Here is a 26,124-nt window from a genome sequence, read left to right as displayed (position 1 = left end):
ATAACTTCATATGTTGGACTTCCATTTATTTTCTGGAACTACTGTTTATTTCTGGTTTTGTGGTAATTGTATTCCTTCTTCGTTGTGGAGGGAGATGTAATGTGTTAGTCTAGGCCTCTCTCTTGGCCAGAAGTTTCCTGTGTGTGTTTGCCCAAAGACTGGTGGTTTAAACAACAGGAATTTATTTTCTCAAAGTTCTGGAGGCTTTAAGTCCAAGATCAAGGTGTCAGCAGGATTGGTTTCCTCTAAGGCCTCTTTCATTGCCTTAAAGGTGGCTGCTCTTTTGCTGTATCTCCACACAATCATCCTTCTATGCACCCCTGGATTTTCTCAGTGTCCAAATGTCTTATTCTTATAATGGCAGCATTCAGATTAGATTAGCACTGACCCTAACAGCTTTGTTTAACTCAATCACCTCTTTAAATGCCCTATCCCCAAATAAAGTTAGATTTTTAAGTACTAAGTTAGGTATTTGACATATAGGTTTGGGAAGGCACTTTTTTAAGCCTCTAACACTGACTAATGCCTATGCATAATTTAGACTTCTCCTTTGATGTTAATTTTTTAGAAAACGTTCATTGCTTTTCCAAGTCTGAATTATAATCTTGCTTCTAGGCACTCTCATAATACCTTCGAGTTTCCCTTTCAAAGAACATGTTATTTTGTCTGCCTCTCCTGAGGCAGGATAGTAAGAAACTAAAAAAAAAAAAAAATCCTGGGCAAGTGGAGTGGGGAAACTGAGACACCCAAAATTAAGCAAGGCCAAATAATTTGAACAACTTACAGCCAGCTAGTGAGTCACAAGACTTTATCTTTCCTAACCAAGGACACTTGTAAACAGTAATGTGTACCTCTCCTCCATAACCAGAGAACAAATATCTTAAATCACCCTATTCAGGGAGATAGAGGAAAGAGGCCTAATTAATGCCATTTGTGCCAGCCAAAGCCAAGGGTATATGAACTCAGGGGAACAAATAGCAAAAACCTGATTAGATCCAGATAGACTCAATATCAAAGGAAAGCAGTGAAGCTGACCATAGAATAATCCTAAACTCCACTTTATGTTCATTAAGATAAATCAGCATATTAAAAATGCACCTAGAAAGATGATGAATATTATACTAAAACCTTCCCCTTAGATTCTTACCCACAGAAAAGTGATTAAAACCCTCAAGACAAAAGATACCAGTGTGGGCTCTCTCTGGAGCACACCCACGCATTTTCTTGGGCATAAATATTTTACTTTCTTTCTCCTAAACTCTAAGGGTACCCACAAGTTTTGCAACCAGGAGAGCAGTGGGTAGGGGCAGCTCATCCTGGGCTTATCCTCTGAACCCGTCTCCAGTTTCCCTTTTTTCTCTGACTTTTCAGTGAACTAAAAGTAGCCCTGCCCTGACTCTGTTTTTTCCTATAATGTTCTAGGAAGCCAAAACTGATGACAGCCTGGGCTGTTTCCTGATTCTTCTTCTACTCTGTCTTTCCTTAGTTTCACTCTTTCTAGTTTTAATAAAGACTCTTGAAATCACCTGGACTTGTGAAATCTTTCCTGAATAGTCAGGAACCCACACACTACATAGGCTGGTCAAAGGCAGACTCACTCTGTGCCTGGTTCCCATCCAGTGGCACTCCCATGATGTTTTAATCAATATGAGCATAAAATCAATGTATTTGGTCACTACAGTGTTCCTCAGAATCTAATACAGTGTATGATATACAAAATCATTTAATTAATGCAAGAATAAATGCATACATGTGTACAACCCCATTGTTTTCTTTCTTTTCCTCTTTTTCTAGTCTTATTTGTCAGAGCCCTATTGTCAATTATGAGAAAAACCTAGTTAGCAGTCCTCCAAATAGATTATATCATCTACTTATTCTGCACCTTTCCTTTTTCCTTCTGCCAATAATTCTCTCTCTGGAATACACCTTAGCCTTTAAAATCCTAGCTAATCCTTCAAGGCTGTACTCTTCTAGGAAGGTTCAGTATCTATAATATTTACTAATAAATCTGTTCCTGGGCTCATAGCTCACTGTACTTATAATTTATCACTTCTACTAGACTGATTCTTCAGGAAAGTAATTTTTTCATATTTATATTTTATAAACTTAGCAGAGTAGTTGGCAACCACACCATTGAACAAATGTGAGACAATGTTGATTCTAGTGACACTTATGAGATGCTGTTGAACCTGATAAGAAGAAAACATTTTGGTTTCTCCTTTAGATGCAAAAGTGTTGAGTTGGGGCAAGTCTAGGGTGTTACAGGAAAAAGTGTCCAGTGTGGCTGAAGTAGAAAGAGTGAGGGGAAGACAGGTAAGAAATAAGGGCTGTGAGGTGATGGGAGTTATATTATTCACAGCAATTTAGACAATTGTTAAGGCTTTGACTTTAATCCTAAGTGAAATAAAAAGAATGAACAAAATTTTGTATTTACATATATACATTTTAATTAAATTTATTGGGGTTACATTGGATAATAAGATTATATAGATTTCAAGTGTATATTGCTATGATAACATGATCTGTATAATGCATTGTGCTCCTATAACCCATCTTAAGTCATTTTCCATCACCATGTACTTGGCCCCCTTTACCCTCTACTACCCCCCACACCCCAGACCCTCTAATAACCACAACACTGTTGTCTCATATATGAATTTCAGTTTTAATATACTACATATTAGTGAAACCATATAGTTCTTAGATTTTTCTAACTGACTTATTTCACTTAGCATGATATTCTCTAGGTTTATCCATGTTGTTAGAAATGGCAGTATTCATCTTTTCTTATGGCTAAGTACTGTTTCATTGTGTATATTGACCACATGTTCTTTAACCAATTGATACCATCAATATTTAGCTAGAAAAGGTGAGCAAAGGGAACTAGACTCTGAGATTAGTAAAATGGAGGACATAAGCTTGCTTGCTTGCTAGCCAGAAAGCCACAGCTTCATACACCAAGGGATTACAACATTCCTGCACTAAGGGAATTAACACTCCTCCATTTCCTCTCCAGCATCAGATTTTGGGGGGCCATAGACACCTGAAAGACTAACTAGGGAGTGGACCCATCACAGCCTGGAAGAGTTTAGGAAGTTGATTTGTTCTTTTGAAAAGGCCTTCAACCCAAGCCCAAGCTAATATAATCCCAGGGGAACAAAAGAGATCCTTCTCTCTCTTGCTCATAACCTGCATTGGCACAGTGCACTAGCCTGTTCTTTTCATGGCCATGTGGCCCTAGCAGCCACGTGGCCCATGGCTATGCAACTCCGCAAACAGACTCCAGGAAGGAGCGTGAAATGGACTGCATCTAGAAACACATGCAAGGCTGGCTGAATGCTGGACTGGAATAAGCTTGAACAGGGGGCATAAATTCTGGGTAGTGGCTTTCATCCTGGCTCTATAGAAAACAAGATTGGACTTTTTTCTGTGGTGAGACAGATGGAGATTGGACATTGGGAAGTCAGAAAGGAAACACCCTTAATTGTACACCACCAATAAACTATACCACAGAGACACATTCTCCTGTGTGGGTCTCAGGAAATTCTTTTATTTTTAGACACCAAGAACCACACTTTCACTGATAACATAATCATCTATCACAAAGAAAGAAAGAGAAAAAAAAAACTTTGGTTGTTTCCATGTCTTGGCCACTGTGAATAATGCTGCAATGAACATAGGAGTGCATATATCTTTGCAATACATGTTTTCAAATTTGGGGGATAGATACCCAGAAGAGGGGTTGCTGTGTCATGTGGTAACTCTATTCTTATTTTTTCATGAACCTTAATAGAGTTTTTTTATAGTAGCTGTACCAGTTTACATTCCCACCAGTAGTAAATAAAGGTTCCTTTTTCTCCACAACCTCTCCAATGCTTCTTATTACAGGCCTTGATTAATAGCCATTCTAATAGGTGTTAGGTGATATCTCATTGTAGTTTTGATTTGCATTTCTTTAATAGCTAGTGAAGTTGAGTATCTTTTCATATATCTGATGGCCATTTGTATGCCTCTTGGAAGAAGTACCTGTTTAGGTCCTCCATTCATTTTTAAATTGGATTGTTTGTTTGGTGTTGAGTTGTATGAGTTCTTTATATGTTTTGGATACTAACCCCTTGTCTAAGCTGTTGTTTGCAAATATCATTTCCTATTCAGTTGGTTGCCTTTTTGTTGGGCTGGCAGTTTCTTTTGTTGTGCAGAAGCTTTATAGTTTGATATAGTCCCATTCGTTAATTTTGCTTTTGGTTAAAATTCATAAAATCCTCTCTAAGACCGATATCCATAAATTTAGTATCTATGTTTTCTTCTATATAATTTATTGTTTCAGATCTTATATTTAGGTCTTCAGTCCATTTTGAATTAATTTTTGTATGTGGGGACAAAATGTAATCTTGTTTTATTCTTTTGCATGTGCAATTTTTCCAGCATCATTTATTGAAGAGGGCTTTATTTTCTCCATTGCATGTTTTTTGAACCTTTGTCAAAATTTGTTTTCCCACACATGTGCAGTTTTATTTCTTGGCTCTCAATTCTATTTTATTACAGCATGTCTGTTCTTCTGCCAATACCAAGCTATTTTGATTATCATAGCTCTGTAGTATAATTTTAAGTCAGGTACCATGATATCTTTGGGACCACATCAGATTAAAATGCTTCTGCACAGCCAAAGGGAACCCACTGTATGGGAGAATATATTTGCCAATGATATATCCAAAAAAGGTTTAATTTCCAAACTATATACAGAAATTAAACAACTCAACAACAGGAAGACAAAAATTCAATTAAAACATTGACAAAGGACCTGAATAGACTGTTCTCCAAAGAGGACATACAGATGGCCCATAGACATATGAAAAAATGCTCAACATCACAAATCATTACAGACATGCCAACTAAAACCACAATGTTATATTACCTCACACCTACGAGAATGGTTACCATCAATAAATCAACAAACAACAAGTGCCGATGAGAATGTGAGGAAAAGGGAACCCTAGTGCACTATTGGTGGGAATGCAGACTGGTACAGCCTCTGTGGAAAACAGTGTAGAGTTTCCTTCAGTAATTAAAAATGAAACTGTCTTTTGTCCCAGTGATCCCACTTCTGGGAATATATCCTAACAATCCCAAAACACTAATTCAAAAGAATATATGCATCTCTATGTTCATAGCAGTGCTATTTACAATATTCAAGATCTGGAAAAGCCCAAGTGTCCATCAGTAGATAAGTGGATTAAAAACTGTGGTACATTTACACAATGGAGTACTACACATCAGAAAAAAAATAAGGAACTCTTACCTTTTGAGACAGCATGGATAGACCTGAAGACTATTATGCTAAGTGAATAAAGGAATCAGTGAAAGACAAATACCATATGATCTCATTTATATGTGAGATCTAATGAATAAAATAAACAAATGAACAAAACACAAACAGAAGCATAGACACATGGAACAGGTTGACAGGTGTCAGAGGGGAGGTAGAAGGGAGGGACTGGATAAAAGAAGGTGAAGGGGTTAGTCAAAGAACATATATGTATGACCCATTGACAGACAATGGGGTGGGAATTGCCTGAGGGGGATGGGGCTAGGTAAAAGTGGGCAAAGGGAAAAAATAATGAGGATAACTGTAATAGTATAAACAATAATATATAATTGAAAACCAAGCAAACAAAAAAACTACAAAAAACAAAAAAAATCATTCATTTTAGGATAATTTTATTATTTCCTACATGATCTCTGTTAAATGTTCTTTTATTTTACATATCCCATTCCTATAACAAATTTGTTTAGATAAAATAATTTTATTTCTTTTGATGTCTACAATGGAGGTTTTCATTTTTTTTTGTTTTTGTTTTTTAATTATATTTATTTATTTTATTCTTGACACTATTACAGATGTCCTCCTTTGCCTGCCTCCACCCAGACCCATCTTCTCCTTCCTGCTGGTCATCACTACACCATTTATTTTTAAAATTGTCTTTTACATCATGAGATGTGATTGAGATAAAAATATTTTTAATCATCGATTTCCTCTTTGGTCTATACCACAGCTCCCCCACCCCCATTTTGCAGCTTTCTACCTTGCATTTGGGATTCTGTGAAAGTTTTAAATTTTTTTTGACATCTTGTTCAATTAAATCGTCAAAATGGCTAGAAGATAAAAAATAGAAGTCGCTTTATTTTAAGTGGAAGTGTAAAATGTTAAGAATAATTGTGCTGTCAAAAAACCCCTATTTTACAACCTTAAAACCCTACAGAAAACTATACTTCTCTTTTTACTCTGAGATAAAACAGTGCAGCCATTCTCTTTCTCCTTTCCTGTGCATATTAAACCATCACAGCATTAAGTTTTGAAACACAATAACATATCTGTAGTTAGCAGCTGTTTACGTAATTATATTATGCAGATGTTCATTACATATTATATTTTCACATACAGTGAATTTAACATGGGAAGGTATATTCTTTTTCAATTGCACTTTAGTATAAGATAGTAATTTTATCCTATCCAAAGGTATAAAAAGTGACAAACATTTAACTTAGTTCATCATTGCCATTAGAATTTCAAGGTAATATTACAGCTTTATGTGTACTATTTTGGAACATTCATCAATATCAATTTCAAGCTAGTTAAATCTAATAAAAAAAAGCATTATTTCTCATTTACCAGTCACTTTTTAACCTTTCATTCTGCCTTCCCAACAATTTCTACAACTTATTCTTCCCATGATCTAGAGTTTATTTCACTAGTGCAGAATTTAGCTGTAACTCACCAAGTGTGATTTCATATGAAAACATTTTACTTTGTTTTACAAAAGAATAATAAAAATAATCCTAATTTTTAGTAATTTCTTTAAAGCATAGCAAAATGATTTGTATAGAATGCTAAAAACTCTTGTTCAATTCAGGGAGCATACATTTATTGAACAAAAAATCTGTGTAGACATTTAAGTGTTGCAAAAGATGTAGAAATGATAAAGGTATTCTCTGTTCTTAATAAACTTATAGATACTGGAGAGAAAGATTGAGTAATTATAATTAAAGGAAGAAAATGTCCAGAAGAGATAAAAATTTTAGAAAACTAGCAGGCCTAATGAGATACAAGTAGAAGAGATGTCCAGGAATATACCCAACTGAAAGTACATTTTGGCAGTTTTCTCCAGGTTAATTATTTGTTAGTATTGGAAAGATCAGATAAGGAAGTCTGGAAAATAAAGACCAACTTGGGAAATTGCAAGTAAACTGTAACTCATCACATCTCCAAAATGAGTAAGTAAAAAGTAGAAATAGAGATACAAGAAAGGGTAGGGTGAAGAAACTACCTAGGGGTTTTCTTTATGCAAGACCTAGGCTTTCTAATATTAGAGGTGAAAAGTGGGTTTAATGTAAATGACATCTTCTGGGGATTCATAAAAACAGAGATAATAGAGGCTTTTTGTAGGAAGGAACATGCTTGTCTTTGAATAAGTTATAGAGGAGAATGTTAGTGTGTAAGGAACAATTTCAATATGAGTTTGGATCATGAAAAGGCAGGTCTAGATTGTAACTAAAATATGAGGCAGGTAATATGGGAAAAGCCTGCAATACTTAGTTGAGAGAAAACAATGGAGAATTTAAGTGTCAGGAAGAAAATTTTCATTCAATTTAGCAGGAATTATAAAATAATTAAAAGTTCTCTTTTACTGAAGCATAGTTTTGTAAGTTTACTCTGGGCGCAGTGCATATGATTGATTGGAGAAGGGGCTATAATAGAAGTGAGAATCAATGAGGCTCTTGTAATGATACAGTGAGAGAGACAATGAGGTTTTTCCTGATGATAATAAAGATGACAATGGGGACATGGTAGCACCGATTCTGATTTAATAGGAGGGGCAAGGATAATGACTCCATGCATTTTAGTTCAGATATTTGGGAGAATGTAGGTTCCATTAGTAAAAAATAGTAAAACAATGAAAAGAGACTGTTAGGAAGCAATGAGGATGGTAAAGAAAAATAATCACTATGTCTTGAGGCATTTTCTGTTTGAGGGGCCAGACAACTCTACAGATGAAGGTATCCATCAGAATTGCAGGACTGTATGTAGAATAGAAGAGAAGAGCACTATGATCTAAGACTTACCAGCACATAATTAATTATCAGAGCTAGTGGTTCACAAACCTGTTTGATAGCTATTAACATATATTGGTCCTGATCTCATTCTACACCAATTAAACCTGAATCACTGGGGGTGTAGTAGAGAATTAAGAATCAGTGATATTTCTCTTGTTCTTCCCAAGCACATAGTCTAATGTTTATTATCTATTTTTATTTTCCTCTTTTTCCCAATAATTGACATTTGAGGGGGAGGTGAGGATCAATGCTTAACCTCTGAAAAAGTTAAAAGGATAGTACAATGAAAACATATAGCCTCTTACCTTAATTTACTATTTATATATTGCACTAGCTCTACCACTCTGTCTCTTTCTACACACAAACACTTTTTAAAAGTATATTTTATTGATTATGTTGTTACAATAGTTTCAATTTTTTCCCCTTTGCTCCCCTCTGCCCAACCTCTCCAACTCCCCAGCAATACCAGCACCCTTAGTTCATGTCCATGGGTTGTGCATATAAGTTTCTTGGCTTCACCCTTTCCTATATAATTTTAAAAATCAATTAATTAATTTATACAACTTCCTCCAAAGAAGCCTTTTTTTCCCCCTAATGTGGGATATTGAAAAATTAATCCCTGCCTTCTGTTATCTAGTGGTTATGGATTGAATGATGTCTTTTAACCCTGTTACCAAATCTGTTGTCCCCAGAATATAACAAGGATGCCAGCCTGTTAAACCAAGCACACCATTGTCTGGGGACAGCCACCTGACCTGGAGTCTGCAAGATCCTTCCCCATATGGGAAGGCCACCCTCCCCTCAACCCTCCCACTCTTATTAGGGATTTTTGGACCCAAGGGTAGGTAGGACGACGACCATGCCCAGCTTGAAGCAGCTAGAGGAGCACAAGACCTTCGCCCATTGTCTTTTATTAGATTATGAAGGGTCTTAAGTCTGAGAGGGGGAAATTGTTAATTTTTATTGTTACACTTTTCTTTTGTCAAACTATCCAAAAGAAGGCAGAAAATGCATTGTGATACTTTAAACACTTCAGTGTAAGTATTTCTTCCAAAAAACAAGGACATTTCCCTCTATAAGAATGATACTATCACCCCTAAGAAAATTAAAACAATTCAATAACATTTTTTAATGTACAGACTACCCTCATATTTCCCAAATTATCTGAAAAATGTCCTTTATAACTAGGAGACAGTGTATACTGGTTTACTTAAACGAGCTCATTTTTTTCCCGCTGTCCTGGTATAATTGTTAATGGTATCCTTATTATTTTCAAAGATGTACCATGTTGGATGATATGTTAGAAATTATATATTAGATTTCTCTATACAGGATATAAGCATTTTTACTTTCCAATGGGGGATTTTATGTGTGTCTTTGTCCCAGTACAGAAGATTCCCTTCTCTCTTATTCATTATATCAAATCCTCTTGAATAGTATCTAGTATTCTGGGTGAGTTTGGCTCTGTGTGTCACATAGTAGCAGTTGTTTTGAATAGTGTCTTATATTCTGGGTGAGTTTGAATCTCTGTGTGTCACATAGTTACCAGAGTGTTGACAGCACTGATGAGTCAGCACTCCCTGGTTAAAACCTCAGCCTCTTCTACCACCTTTGTAACCACTTCAGTGCCTTATATTTTCTCTGTTTATAACTATGAATGGTTTTATTTTCTTGATTATACCCTGATTAACAATCTTCTTTTTATTAGGAGTTACCCCAAGTGATAAGCTTTCAAGATGGGTTTACAGAATTGGGTTCCTTTTTTATTTGAATGTGAATATAATTATAACCCTCTTGCAGTTGGAAAATGAGGTAACACTAATACCTGACACACAGAATCTTAGATTACTCAAATAAGCCTATTATTTCTTGGAATGAAGTGCCAGTCAATAGCAAGTTTTTGGGTAAACAACTATTGTAGAAACTGCTCCTTACTAGTATGGTAGTAATGATGGTTTCAAACATTGTCTTTGGAATGGAGTTTGAAAAACTTAAAGAAAGAAAATTATAGGCTCCAGGTTTTGAGTTCATATTATGACTTGAGAACCAAAGAGCTACTATGGGCACTTTAAAATAATATCTAATCTATAGTAGCAGAAAAGTTGTGACAGAGGATCAGGCCCCAAATCCAAGCACACAAATTGTAGAATTTAATTTAACTCGAATATAAAAACTCAAAAAGTGTCTAATATTAAGTTTGAACATCTGCAGTGGCAGTGCATTATGAAATAGAATTGGTCTCTATTTTCCCTTTTAGTTCAGTTTGTTCATTAGATTCCACATATGAGTGAAATCATTTGGTATTTGTCTTTCTCTGACTGGCTTATTCACTTAGCATATGAGACAAACTTATAGAGAGCAGGAGGACAGCTAAGTTGGGGGGAGGAGTTTAAGGGGGAGAAGGATTGAGCAAAAAGGAAAAAGGACTCATGCATATGGACAACAGTGTGGAGATTGTTGGGGGCATAAGGGTGTAAAAGGATTAAATGATAATGGAAAAAATACAAAAGTTTTTTAAAAAAAGAAATTGAATTCATATATAAAGTTGGCTTGAGCAGATCCTAAAGACACAGTAGCATGAGAAGGTGATTTGTACTTGTATGACACACTTCTGCTGTGTTGCTGCTCCCCTATCAAGCAACAATTATGGTCTCACATGGGTTTTCTATGACCAGTTGATTGAAGAAGAAATGCTTGGTTCTGGTTTACACAGAATTTGCACAATGTGCTAAGTCAGCCTGGACATGGACTGCTAATACATTACAATCCCACATAGAGGTGAACCTGGGGGATGGTGGTGAAAGTCAAAGTTCTCAGGATTAAGACTTTGCACAGTGCATCTGGCTATCCATTTTTCTGTGTAATGAGAGAGATGGTTTTAGGTGAAGTTCTCCTTTGGCTCATGACAGTGATTAATATTTGTCCTTGCTGGTCAAGGACTTGAAACAAACAATATTGGAAGATTGATAGAAAGCAGGTTGAGGGACATTATATAAACAGACTTTGCCATATGGACATGTGCGTCCACTGAAGAGCATTCACTGAAGAGGAGGAGCTCACTAATTATGTGCACAAGATAGCTGGCTACAGAGCTAGCAGCCCACTTTCTCATCCATTCTGAGTTTGCTTGTTGATTTGTATGTTTTTCAATGGTCCCATGATAAAAATGGCCATATCAGCAGAGATGTAGGTGATGTATGATCTCAACAACATAGACTGCCTCATCAAGATTGGACTCACTGTTGTCTCTGACTACTGTTCAATTTCTGAACCGTAGATGCCCATATTGAACATCCAATACAAGACCATTCTCTAGAAATACTGGTCAGTCTACCTGTTGTAGGTAAATGACATTGGACCTCTTCTATTGAGAAAGTAATTTTTCATCACTGTAATTTTTCATATTGTCATTCAGGTTCATTCATTAAGGTTGTAATATATGATTACATTTATTTTTTCAGGGCTGCATAATATTTTATTTTATGTATATACCACACTTTCTTCATCCATTTTTCCATTAATGGACATTTAGCTTGTTTCCATACCTTGGCTATGATAGGTAATGCTACAATGAATGTGCAACTGCATATATTTCTTTTAGATGCTGATTTTAGTTATTTTGGAATATATACTCAGAAGTGAGCTGTTGGATTAAATATCTATTCTTATTATGAATTTGTCTTCCATACCCATATGCTTCTGTCATCATAACCACCCATGGACTTGTAGAATTCCCCTATGCATAATGGTGTCATCTTTCCTACATAACATTAATTCTGACTGAAAAACATATTTTGCTGCAAGAGAAATGCAGCAATGGACTGACTCCATGGATTTCTCTGATCTAGTCATAAACTTCATCACCCGAAGCAGTGGGCCTGAAAGAAGGGAAAAAAGCCTGAGGACAGCAATAATATTTGATGGGAGACCAACTAAAGTTGAGGTGTTCTCCTACAGTATGTAGTATATACTTTGAATCAGTCACAGTCAGGTGATGATAGGTCTCTCATAGCCAGAATTCACAGATCCTGAATACAAGAAGTTGAAGTGAAAAGAGTCCCTCTCACTGTTACACATAAGCCACTACAGACATTTTTCTTTCAGTTCCTGCAACCTTGTTCAAGTGTCTACTATGTGACACAATTAAACTGAAAGTTGAAACTACCACCTGACTATTTTTAGAAACATGACTCTTCATGCCCTTGAAATAAAAGGCAGTGAAGAGGTTATGATATTAGTAGAGGTGACTCTTACAAATTATCAAGGGAATATTGAGTTGCTGCTATACAACAAGAACAAGAAATAATACAGTTGAAACACATGGGATTCCCAGAAATTCATTACATCCCGACTGATAATAAAGGCCAGCCTCATAAAGGCAAAACCATTGGAGATTCAAAGCCTTCTGGAATTAAGGTTTTGAACATATCTCAATGTAAAAACATCCAGAGCAGATGATCTGAGAGTAAAGGTAACATGGAATTAATAGTGGGAAGAGAAATGGATAAACATCAACGAAGCCCTCATAGCCATTTCCAGAGCTGAGCACTCTAACAGCTGTGCATGCTTGTGTGTTTGTCTGTCTGTGTATATGTCAATTATTTCCCCCTCCTCATGTATTTTTTGTATCCTCAGAGTGTTAATGGTGCCTAACTTTACAGTTTCATTTCATATGTCTCCAGACTGCATAAGGTGCAACATCTGGACCTGATGGGGCAGGATTAGAAATTTCCTGTAGATCCTGGAAGTAAGAAAGATACATTGTTGGATGCAGAGAAAGAGCATTTCAGTTTGTATAATAGATGATAGCCATATATTAGGCAGAAATGTGACATCATTATATGTGATTTATATATCGGCACATAATGCAAACTTTTGCTGAGTAATAAAAAGGAAGAGCTCACTGGCCCCAAGTTTGTTTTTCTTCAGATCCAGTTCTGTTTTGTATTTCAGGTGGAGTGATTCCTGAATGTTTCAATTTCCAAGCTCCCCTGGGAGCTGATTTCTGGCTGGATTCAGCTAGTGAAAGGCATGCTTAGTAGACATGGGGCTGAAGAAAGGGAGAGAGATGAAAATGTTTCTCCCCCTCTAACTCAGACAACATCTCTAGCAGCACTGGCCCCGACTCCCATTTGACAGTTTCAGCTTCTGATTGGTGACTCTTGATGCTGAAAAGTGGTCTTTTCCCTCCACCAGCTCAAGAGGTCGTGGCTTCCAGCTGTTGCTAATCTCCAGGGTAACTCACTGTCACTTACTTGGCTTCTCAATGTTTTTTCTCAAGTGTAAAACCAAATCTTAGTTTTGATTCCATTCTATTTTAAGGACTCTGAATTATTCCTGCTTTTCCAATTGCAAACAAGGTGATACATACATAAGCCCACTGTATTATATTGGAACATGGAACCTTTTCTAACAACCTTGGTAAAAAGCTATTCTTATAGGGAGGGCAATATTCTGTGATAAGATAGAAGTTTTGCTCTGGTAGCTTCAGAATCTCCAATATTTTTGATTTGGGCTGCTTTACAATATTATTTCTATTAGTTGCTTGTTTATTATTTTAAATAAGTAGTACACATATATGGTACTATGTAGTAGTATAAATTGATATGGGGTGAAACAAATAACTTCTCCACTTAATTTCCTATTTACCCATTTCCCCCAGTAGTGACATACATTGTCACCAGTTTCTTGTGTTTTCTTCCAGAGAATGAACACACACACACACACACACACACACACACACACACATTCCTAAACAGAGTAATTTATGATGGACACTCTTCTGAACCTTATTTTTTTTAACTTTGCAATGTATTGGAACATTTTTCTATATAATTGTATTAAAAGCTTTATTATTCTTTCCATATATAGTACAATATTGTATATTTAATTTTTCCAGTATATGTTGACCATTTAGGTTGTTTTCAATATTTTGCCACTGCTAACAATGCTGCATGTAATATCCTTGCTCATAAACTGAGATGCACCATTGGATGGAAAGAGATAGTATCCCTGAATTATCACTTGGAGAAGTGTTCACCTCAAAAACTTTCCCAAACTACTTCTATAATTAAGGATTCAATTGTGACATGAGTGAGAAGTAAACTTTTATTAATCCACTATATTTCCTGGATTGTTAGGCAGCTAGAGGTAGTTACCCCAGTGAATACAACCAGTGAAAACAGTGAGTATATCCTAACAGAAGTTTTGTAAGGAACTATGATCCTCAGAGACAAATCAGTTTCAGTTAAAGAAAGGAATAGTAAGAGTGCTTAAGAAAAAGATTAATTTAAAATAACATAAGATTCATAACATAATCTTTGAATATTGCAGACAAAGGTTGAGTATCAGTTCAACCATTTACTAACTGTGTGACTATGGGAAAGTTGTTTTAACTCTGTAAAGCTCAACTTTCTCAAGTGAGATTTTTATAGAAATAAAATTTATCTCAATAAAAAACAGCTATGATCTATGAGTAAATAATAACTAGTGTCAATAGATGTTATGTGAGGAAGCCTATGAGGAGGAAAAAATAAGACAATATAGAAAACACATGGCAGTTAAGTAGTATTGATTGGGGCTATAGGTCGCAATGGAAATAAAAAAAAAGGAAAAACTAAGTTGGGAAGAACTTATGTTTAATAAATGAGAACACCGAGTAGGCAACAGCTTCTTATAAAAGAGTGTAGGAGCAACACACAAGGTCCCAATTATATTTAGAATATTGATTTGGCAGTGTGGGAGACTGTAGAATTGTCTCATGCTTAAAGATTTCAGGATGAGGCCAGGGACAGGTCAGGTGAGTATATTTATTAATATATTTACAAAACAACTTGTGTTTATGTTACTTAAGCCTTCACCTTCATTTCTAATTAATATATAATAAAAGACCAACCAGCCAGCCAATAAACTAAAAAAAAAGAAATCAGGGGCAGGGGGTCTAATAGGGGAAAATGAAAATTTGGGTCCCTTGAATTTTGTCATTGATTCTCTGTATACAAAATTTTGAAATAGACACATTTATATTAGTATTTAGAACATAGTAATGTTATATTTTGTGATAAAGCATAAAATTTTATCTTGCTCTCCACTTCCTCCAACAATGTAAAATTTTATTTATTACATTAATAAAATTAACTAGGTGCTTCTATTGTTCTATTCTTCTGCAAGATCCACATGTTCTTAGAAGAAGTAGGAAGGCCATCCCAGAAGCAAGCAGCAATCTCCTACATTGATGCTCTCTCCCTTTCTCCATCTTTCTTTTTCTCAGCATATCTCTCACCTTGCCTTCCTTTGATTGCTAAAGAAGTCATTTTTTTCCATTCTGTCCTATTCTGGGTATGAAAACATAAATGCTGAATTACTCCAACTTAGGTAACCCTTAGGATAATTTTTTAAGCAGCAGGAAACAGGGCTATCTGGCTGCGCAGATAATGATATCAGCTGCTTCCTTCCAAAACAACAGGTGCTTTGGCATAAAAATGTATATCATCATACTGAGATGATGACATCAGTTCATACTTCAGCTTAATTATAAACTACCTCCATTAATCCTCAAATAATTAAACATTTTGAGTATGCTGCAAGGTGAAATGTAAAGTTAAAGATACTTGGCTATTTACTGTAGGGGTTTGAAAATGTATTTTCTCCACAGTGCCTTTCTTTGTATACCAAGAGAATAAAATTTACATTGTATTTCAAAAATCATATTTTGTTTCTATCAAAGAAACATAAAATGTAAGATATAATAAAATAATATTTATCAAATTTTATAAGCTTATAACCACCACAAGAAGTATTAATAACTATCTAAGGTATACAGGATTAAGAATTAATAGTAAACTAATTTCAATTAATATAAATTAAGTGTTTGAAGCACTCTCACTAATATTTCCATTTTGAAATGCCAAATACTTGCATTTATATTTCATTAAAAACAAATACTCAACCTATTAGATTTCAATGTATATTATAAAAATCAGGTACATCAGTTATTTTTGGTAAAAAAAGTTTTATGAAGGGATATTTGATTTTTTTGCTTATATTCTCAATATTTACAAGTTTTAGAGGAAGATTTTTGTCATATTCTTTATATCATGAAACCCAAAATAGAATTACAAAACTAAAAGTTTTTTGATTCAGTACAGAACTGTGACAAGATTATTGTACCCTTCCTTTAACTTTAAAATCTAGAGCTGACCTTCTTTAAAACAGTTGTTGCTTTCATGAACCAGATGTGTTTCTAAGCAAATTACTTATATGAAATATATCCAAGGACATAGCCATTTAAGACTCAATCAATTATGCATTAGTCATTTGTTATTGGGTAAGACTTAACTGACATTTCTGACATGCATACAAGTGTCCTGGCACTTAGTAATTACATTAACAATTTAGAAGAGATGGTTGTCTGGGGGAATGAGAGAATAGTGGTTTATAAAATTATTATAGTACAAGTAAGTATTCCCACAGATTTTAATTATTCACTATACATCTATTAAAAAGTTCACCATTCTTAGGTTGTATTACAACTGATATAAAGAAAATTATGTGGAGTTCCCAGGAATGCACTATTATTTGCTTATCATGAAGACTACATGTCAGCTTACAAAGTTGTTCTTAAGTGGATTATTTTCTTCCAGTCTAAGAAAAACTGTAGCCAGTTAACTAGACTCTTTCTCTTTGTAGGCCTATAATGATAAATTCATACCAGAAGAGTTTTATTCTTTTCAAGTAAAACTCAGCCTGGAAATTTTCAGTGGATTTAGCTGGAACATTTGGGTGACCATATGGAGCTCTCTGTGGCGCCACGGGACCAAGCAGCTATGAAATCTGATCACTGTCTCCCCAGTGACAGCTGAGCCTTTACACCATCAGAAAATTTTTAGACTTCTAATTTGTCATAACTACCTCCTGTGGAAAGGAATATGTTATGTAGCCAAATACAAAAATTCTTAGTACCCTGCAACATAAACAGTTAATTCCTTAACTGCATTTTGTGATTCACTGATGCAGCTCCTACACCAAAATCATGCAGAGTCTTGTTCAGTTAGAGTCAGCCAATTGTTCCACCCATTCAAAAAGCCACTCTCACGAAGCTGTATCCAGAGAAAGGTTGTCACCGAGCTTAGCTTTTTAAATACATTTTACTTTTAGGTGCTCTCAAGAAGTTAGTGCTGACACTGAGAGGTTTCATCTGAATTCCATTGGCCCTTATCAGTCTATTTAGGGCTAATGATTTTTCATTTGAGTACTTGAATATTATGCTATGGTTTCCAGTTCGTTTCTTTCTACATACTGAGGCTGAAACTGTTCCCTTGCTATGATTCATTTTATCTATCAACAGCTCATATGCTTTTTAAATATCATCCCTCCAGCTACCCAAAGATATAGAGCTTTTTTGCTAATCTTCCTTTCTGACCACTTACCTGGACTTTCTGTTTGAGAATCCCTTCATAATCATCCCCATCATAGAAAGATGCTCCAGGATATAGTTTGTATTTTTCCTGAACCCAATTGTTATTAAAAATGCAACATTAAGAAATTACTTCATCTGCTACCACTACTGATTAAATGCTTCTGTTTGGTAGCTTTTTGTTTCCATTATTCATTTAAAAATTAGTTGCTATATTTTATTTTCTAAATAGATTCCTTACCATCATCTTTAACATATTCAGGATTTGAGTTCAGGTTGTCTTCTCTGAGAACAAATGCTATTAACCATGACACCATTCTACCTCTCAAGCTAGGGATGTGGAGAGTTAGCTTGGCACTGAAATGAACAGAAAACAAAGTGTTAGAATTCTATTAGTTCTGCCACTTTGAACTAGCTCTGTGATACTGACAGTTACATCTACTTGAGCCTCTGTTCCCTCATTTTTAAGGTAATAAGATAAGACTAGTTTCCTTCTTTGCAGCAATAAAATACTAAGGTACAGGATCTTTATGAATGATGATGGCTCACAGCTACTCATGCAGGTACTAGCTATTTTATAGACGCTATTTATCATAATACTTTTTAAAATTTTTTTCACACTGCTGGTCCCACTCTATACACAGCTTTTTAATCCATCTAGCATAGTGTTATTACTTTTTCTTCAGTACTCTTTCTTCATCTTCTACATCAAAACCAATGCTCAGCAAAATCTTGCTTTTAATTCTGTGCATCTAATAGTCTCAAATCCTAAGCCAATCCTTCTAATTTTTCCATGTCAACCTTTTTTCTCTGACCTCAACCAATTTTGTACTTATTAGAGTTATTACACCCTAGAGCATACATTAGCTATTCTCTACTTCCCCTCCTCAACTGAACATTACAATTCAACCATTAAGTACTAAATCAGGGCTCAATGAGGTACCTCCTCTCATCTCCCAATACCATCTTTAAATTGTACTATAGGCATCCATGTAATTTCTCAATTTGCAGAAAATCCTCAGTTTTGCTCCTTTACTTAATTCTTCCAGAATGTCCACTTTCAACTACTGTGGACTTTAAGCTCATCTACAAAATACCTAAATTAGTATTTGATTAAATAACTAGTAGATACTGTAGGTTAACCGAGTAGACATATGAAAAAGCCATCACAGTTCATGCCTCAAGATATCAATCTCTTTGAAATACACAACCTTAACTCTTAACCTCCAAAATCTCCAGATAAAGACAGTAACAAAATTATATTTATGCTGGACATGATAGAACTATCTTGGGTACAAACAAAGACAAACTAACCCTTTCCTAACAAAGAAATGAAAGTTATTAGGTGATGTTCACTCTATTCATTTAATGTCCTGCAGCTTAAATACTGTGAGATAAATTTAACTATTGTTAATGCATTCTATGTTAGATGATAAAGGAATAACAAAGGGAAGAAAACAAAAATGTTTGGTTGCTATGCAGGATGAGATGTACAGTTGTTTGTATGGAAAATAAAACCATAATTAGTAAATAATAATACAAAAATAAACAGTTTTTTTGCATATGCACAACTGTAAACCTACTTTTGTCCCACCCTTTATATACATTCATAATAACATAAGAAATACTCATAATGATTATAACTTTGTTTCTACAGTGACCAGGTGACCACATCTGGCATTTATAATTGCCTTCTTCCATTACCCATTCCGTATTTCCTTTGCCCTTAACTCACTGGTCATCATTCTTCACTTGGTGGCATAATCCAGAACCTTCACTCCCAAAGGGTTCTTTCACCAATAGCAGTACTGCTTGAATTGTGTTGTTGCAGATTTCAATTGACTGCAATCACCGATATGGAAGTACTAAGAGTTGTCATAAGGAATCTCCCGTTTTTCAAACATTCTCTTCCTTAACTTCATTGTGTAGTAGCAAACCAATTTTCCTTTGCATCCTGGCCAGCACAGTGACCTACTTCTTTGTTGATTTTTAGGCATGAGGAGCCCTAAGTGACCCTCTCACAGTCTCAGTTTTTAGTTCAATGGAACCATTGTTGTGTCTTCTAAGAGAAGCAGTTTTTCCTTTAAAACTAAGACCACTATATGAGCAGAGAATAAGATTGTGGAGACATGAGGCAAACATTTTGCCAGTGGGTCACCATTGGTAACAATGAGTGGTGCAGTGGGTTACCATGAGTAATAGTGAGTGGTGGCACTACCTTTTGATCTTGCACCTGTGTATCTTGATTATGGGGAAAAAAAGGATTATATATTGGATGTTAATTAAGAACATAAATAGTATCCTATGGCTTGTCTAAATCCTCAAGATATTGTAATTGAGTCTTCAAAAAGTTATTCCACTCTTCTGGAAAACCAGCTGTTTCATAATACTAGGTAACAGAGTAAGTATAGGGGATTCCATGAACATGGGTTTATTGCTGTTCTTAATTTTCTATGAAGAAATTTTCAGAGTCGGAAGCAAAGATATGAGAAATAACATTATAATGGATAAACCATTTTATAAGTCTTTGGGTGGTGGTTTTGAAAGAAGTGTTGTGTTTGTAGGAGGAAATGAATATTTAGAATAATTGTTTATTTTAGTAAGAACAAAGGGCCGTCTCTTCCATGAAGGGCATGGTCTAATGTAACCAACTTATCACTAGATAGCTGGCTGATCTCCCCAAGGAATGATGCCATATCAGTGACTCAGTGTTGGTCTCTGATGTTGGTTGATTGAGCATGCAGCAGTGGTCACAGCCAGGTCAACTTTAGTGAATGGAAGTTTATGTTCCTGAGACCATGTATAATCTCCATCCCTGCAATCATGGCCACTTCGTTCATTGCCCAATGAACAAGAAGAGAAGCTGGGGAAACAGACATTGATATCCACAGAATGGGTTATTTTATACAATTAATTATTATAATCCTCCTCTCCAGTTATCACTTTTTGGGAAGCATTTACATGGGACTCAAGTATTTCATGTTCTTTGCCGATTCAAAGAGGTCTGTTTACCTATCTCTCTTTCAGACCTTCTTGTCACCACATTTCAAATTCAGTTCCTTTCCAAGTCCTTTATTATTCAGCCACACATTGGCTAAATACCAGAAATCAGTATTGACCCATACCACATATGAACAACAGAACTTTATTATCTTATAGGTTTGTAAGTTAAAATTTTGACACTGTTTAAAATAAGCTAAAATAAAGATTACAAATCAGAACTGCATTCTTTTCTGTAATCTCTAGGTAGCATAAGTTTCCTTGCCTTTTCCAGGTTCCAGGGTTGCTCACACCCCCTAACTTATAGACCCCATTATTTATCTTCAAAGCTAGCAAAGGAGAATTGAGTCCTCATATTCCTCACATGGCATCATTCTGACTTCTTCCATAGTCAAATATTCATCTGTCTCTCTTAGTATTTTAAGGTCCTTTGTGATTACATTGGATCTTTCCAGACAATTCATGATAATCTTATCATCTCAAAATCCTTACTTTAATCACATTTGCAAAGCCGCTTTGTTACATAAGGTACCAGAGTCACAGCTTTCAGAGATTACGATGTGGGCATTTTTGAAGAGGTATTATTTTTTATTATCACAGCTATTATTTTGACTATAACAGAATATTTATATCCAAAAGATTCAAATAAATCCTGTGTACAAAATATATTCATCCTATTCCAAGATCCACAAAATATCAACTCATTATAACATCCACTCAAAGTCCAAAATCTCATTAATTCTCACTAGCATAAAATCCCCCAAACTAATCATCATAGAACTCATCTAAATTAGGTAAGAGTACAATATATCCTGGTACAAAATTCCTCTGTATTTGTGGACTTATAGAACTAGGAATCAAGTTATCTGTTTCCAAAATAGAATAAGCGATCTGGCATAGGATAGCAGTTTGAGACTTTCTTTCTCAGAAATGGACAAAATAAAAGGAAGAAAACATCACTGATCTCAAATAATTGTAAGATCAAGCCAGATAAATATTCATAGGTTTCAAGATCTGAGAACAGAAGTTACAACCTCTGGATTCTGAGTTCTATAGTCCAAGATCCAGGTTTCACCCAAATTGCCCTGAAGCTCCACTTTGTGGATTATTTTTTCTTTCTTTCTCTTTCTCTCTTTCTTCTTTCTTTCTTTCTTTCTTTCTTTCTTTCTTTCTTTCTTTCTTTCTTTCTTTCTTTCTTTCTTTCTTTCTTTCTTTCTTTCTTTCTTTCTTTCTTTCTTTCTTTCTTTCTTTCTTCTTTCTTCCTTCCTTCCTTCCTTCCTTCCTTCCTTCCTTCCTTCCTTCCTTCCTTCCTTCCTTCCTTCCTCTCTCTGTTTCTTTCCTCTCTCTCTCTTTCTTTTTTCTTTTTTAAACAAATGGTAGCATATGTTTGCTACTGAGTAGTTTCACCAACCAGTTTCTTTCCTGAATAACTTTGGGGATCAGAAAGCTTTATTTATTTATTTCTCTCTCTCTCTCTCTCTCTCTCTCTCTCTCTCTCTCTGCTCCTTTTGTTACCATAGACAGTCAGTTGGAGTACAAGCAGTCAGTGGTATGGTAAGTGCAGGTGTTGCTGGAAAAATCAAAGAAACAGTCTGCATGGGGGATATTCAGATGATTCAGAAACTCCAAAGGGCTCTCCCAGATGTGCAGTTACCTGTGTTCAGTGTCAGGACATGGACTGAGGACTGTGGCATCTCCAGGCTCCCTGATAGCAAGACCTGCAACACTCCTTCCCCAATGACCCTAATACCATAAACAATCAGAAAGTGCCAAGAGTCTTCCCCTATTGGCCAAGATGGCACAGGGGGTGGTTCTAACACTAAGCATGCCAAAGTCTAGAAAGATGAATGGATAGAGCTTGAGCACAACAAAATCTAGCAATATAATTGGTTAGAAAAGAAAAATCCTCTCCTACTTATCCCTGTAAGAATGGCAATCTTGAGAAGAAAGGGGAGATGGTTTTTGAGACTGGAGTCCACCATTCTCTGAGATTGTGGCACCTAAATAAACCTCTTTCCTTTTGCACCAGCACCTGTCTTGTGAGTTTGACTTTCTTTGCAGTAGGCAGTTGAACCTGCGTTGTCTTATATTACACTTTTAGTCTATATTGTCAGTGTTTCTTTTGGTGCAATATTCTCAAGAAAATCTCATGGGTTTCTTATGTATTTGATGGAGATTCATTCCAGTAGAAAATAGTCGCCTGCAGAGATATTTTCTAGATAATCAAATGTCTATTTATGTCTAATGCCTAATTGTTTGATGGAATCTATGAGTCACACAACAAACATTAGTCACTGCATAATCTAACATATTTATATTCCTGGAGTATTAGATAAGGATTGTAAAGTCAGACTCCTGACTTTCTATCTCTAGAGCCTATTTTTCTGATGGGGAAATCCCTTAATTTAGGTTCTTTTGCAATTTGAAGAGCCTGAGAAGTTCCCAAACAATCAAGTCCTGGTTCCTCTGTGTTCAACCATTCTTTTTTCAACTGATGTCTATCCTTTTGCATTTACTATAAGCAGCAAGAAGAAACATCACCTTAAATTCACAAATTTGTTTGGAAATCTCTTCAGATTAGTGTCTAATTTTATTGTTTCCAAATTCTTTCCACATAACTTTATAAAACATAATTGTGCTGCTATATTGGAAGAGTCTCCTTTTTTTAAAGTTTCTAATGTGATGTTTCTTAGTTGCCCCTGGGTCCTCACCACTAGCACATCTGACATTCATATATCTACTAAGAATTTGTGTATCACAATATAACTGTTTGTTTGCCAAAGTGATTTAAGTTTCTTTATTTCATAGTCCCCATGATCTTTCAAGTCCTTGTTTGTAGTTATAAACATCTATATGTCTACTGATAGTATGTTCAAGGCAATCCAGGTTTGTTTTTGTATGTTTAAAAAACTTATATTCCTCGAAATTTTTCTAGCCTCTTCTCATTGCCCAATTTCAAAGCACTTTCACATTTTTAAACATTTGTTAGAGCAGTACTGTAGTTCCAGGTAAAAAGAGTAAGTGTCAGTCAGGGTTACACCAGAGATATAGACCCAGTAGTATGTACATATTAAGAGATTTCATGTAAAGAATTGGCTTACATGATTTTTTAAGCTATGTAGATGAGTCTAAAACTCATAGGGCAAGTCATCAGAAAGGTCAGGCTGTGACTCTTAAGCACATGCCAAAATTGTTGTTTACATGTGAAATTTCTTTAGAGAAGCCTCACCTTTGATTTTAAGAATTTTAAATGAACTGAATCAAACTTAACTATATCACCTAAGAATATCTTGAAGTTAACTCTCTATGGCTTTTTTTTCTTCATATTTTCATTTTTCCCCCACTAAAAAATTTGTTGTTTCTTTTTCCATTACAGTTGTCCCACTTTTTTCCCCCTCTTGCTTCCCTGCACCCTGTCCCTCCCTTCTCCCACATTCAGTCCCCACTCAGTTGTCCATGTCCGTGGGTCATTTATACATGTTCTTTGACTAGACCCTTCCCCTTCTTACCCCCTTTCCTCCCTCCTGCCTGCTCCCCCTCCCCCCGTTACTGTTAGTCTACTCCTTGTTTACATACCTCTGGTTCAATTTTGCTCATTTGTCTGTGTTGTTCATTAGTTTCCTGTAATAGGTGACAGCATAAGGTATTTTTCTTTCATTGTCTGGCTTATTTCACTAAGCATAATTCTCTCTAGTTCCATCCATATTGTTGCAAATGGTAGAAGTTCCTTCTTTTTTTCTGCTACATAGTATTCCATTGTGTAAATGTACCACAGTTTTTGATCCACTCATCTACAGACGGGTACTTAGGTTGTTTCCAGCACTTGGCTATTGTAAATAGTGCTGCTATGAACATTGGGGTGCATAGGTTCTTTTGAATTGGTGTTTCAGGATTTTTTGGATATAATCCTAGCAATGGAATTGCTGGTTCAAAAGGCAGTTCCATTTTTAGTTTTTTGAGGAAATTCCAAACTGTTTTCCATAGTGGCTGCATCAGTCTGCATTCCCACCAGCAATGCACCAGGGTTCCCATTTCTCTGCATCCTCTCCAGCACAAGTTGTTTGTTGATTTGTTGATGATGGCCATTCTGACTGGTCTAAGGTTACGGTATCTCATTGTGGTTTTTATTTGCATTCTCTGATGGCTAGTGATGTTGAGCATACTTTCATATGTTTATGGACTCTCTGTATGTCCCCTTTGGAGAAGTGTTTGTTCAGGTCCTTTGCCCATTTTTTAATTGGGTTGTCTGTCTTCTTGGTCTTGAGTAGTATAAGTTCTTTATATATTTTGGAGATTAACCCCTTGTCTGAGATATCATTGGCAAATATATTTTCCCATATGGTTGGTTTCTTTTTCATCTTGCTGATGTTTTCTTTAGCTGAGCAGAAACTTTTTAGTTTGATGTAGTCCCATTTGTTTATTCTTTCCTTTATTTCCCTTGCCTTAGGAGATATATATCAGTGAAAATGTTGCTACATGGGGTATCTAAATTTTTCCTGCCTATGTTTTCCTCTAGGACTTTTATGGTGTCATGGCTTACATTAAGTCTTTGATCCATTTTGAGTTTATTCTGGTGTATGATGTAAATTGGTGGTCTAGTTTCATTTTTTTGCATGTCCCTATCCAGTTCTCCCAACACCATTTGCTGAAGAGGCTCTTTTCACTCCATTTGATGTTCCTTCCCCCTTTGTCAAATATTAGTTGACTATATATACCTGGGTTTATTCCTGGGCTCTCTATTCTGTTCAATTGATCTATATGTCTGTTTTTATGCCAGTACCAGACTGTTTTGATTACCGTGGCCTTGTAGTATTGTTTGATATCTGGTGTTGTGATCCTCCTACTGTGTTCTTCTTCTTCAAAATTGCTGTGGCTATTCGGGCTCTTTTTTGGTTCCATATAAATTTTTGAAGGATTTGTTCTAGGTCTGTGAAAAATGTCATTGGTATTTTAATAGGGATTGCATTGAATCTATAAATTGCTTTGGGTAGTATGGACATTTTAATCATGTTGATTCTTCCCATCCATGAGCATGGTATATGCTTCCATTTATTTGTATCTTCCTTAATTTCTTTCTTCAGCGTTACGTAGTTTTCTGAGTACAGGTCTTTTACCTCCTTGGTTAAGTTTATTCCTAGGTACTTTATTTTTCTTGTTGCTATGGTAAATGAAATTTGCTTTCAGTTTCTATCTCTGAGAATTTATTGTTGCTGTACAGAAATGCCTTCAATTTCTGAATATTGACTTTGTACCCTGCTATTTTGCCAAATTTACTTATTAGTTTGAGTAGTATTTTTGTGGAGTCTATAGGGTTTTCTATGTACACTATCATGTCATCTGCAAATAATGACAGTTTTACTTCCTCTTTTCCAATTTGGATGCCTTTTATTTCTCTTTCTTGTCTGATTGCTGTGGCTAGAATTTCCAAGACTATGTTGAATAGGAGTGGGGAGAGTGAACATCCTTGTCTTGTTCCTGACCTCAGTGGGAATGCTCTCAGTTTTTGCCCATTTAGTATGATGTTGGCTTCAGGTCTCTCATATATGGCCTTTATTATGTTGAGGTATGCTCCCTCTATCCCCATTTTGCTGAGAGTT

The 26,124-nt window shown here is 35.6% G+C and overlaps 1 pseudogene; it reads right to left on the bottom strand.

Annotated features, from left to right (window-relative positions):
- Nucleotides 1-17,844, bottom strand: part of LOC150021169 (DNA sliding clamp PCNA pseudogene) — a 63,609-nt pseudogene extending 45,765 nt beyond the window's left edge.
- Nucleotides 17,845-26,124: the final 8,280 nt, after the last annotated feature.

Source organism: Furipterus horrens, unplaced genomic scaffold (assembly GCF_987537825.1).
Source record: "Furipterus horrens unplaced genomic scaffold, mFurHor1.1.pri manual_scaffold_1, whole genome shotgun sequence".
NCBI classification, from domain to species: Eukaryota; Metazoa; Chordata; class Mammalia; order Chiroptera; family Furipteridae; genus Furipterus; species Furipterus horrens.
Note: the sequence above shows the minus strand (reverse complement) of the source record. Positions and strands in the feature narration are given on the sequence as shown.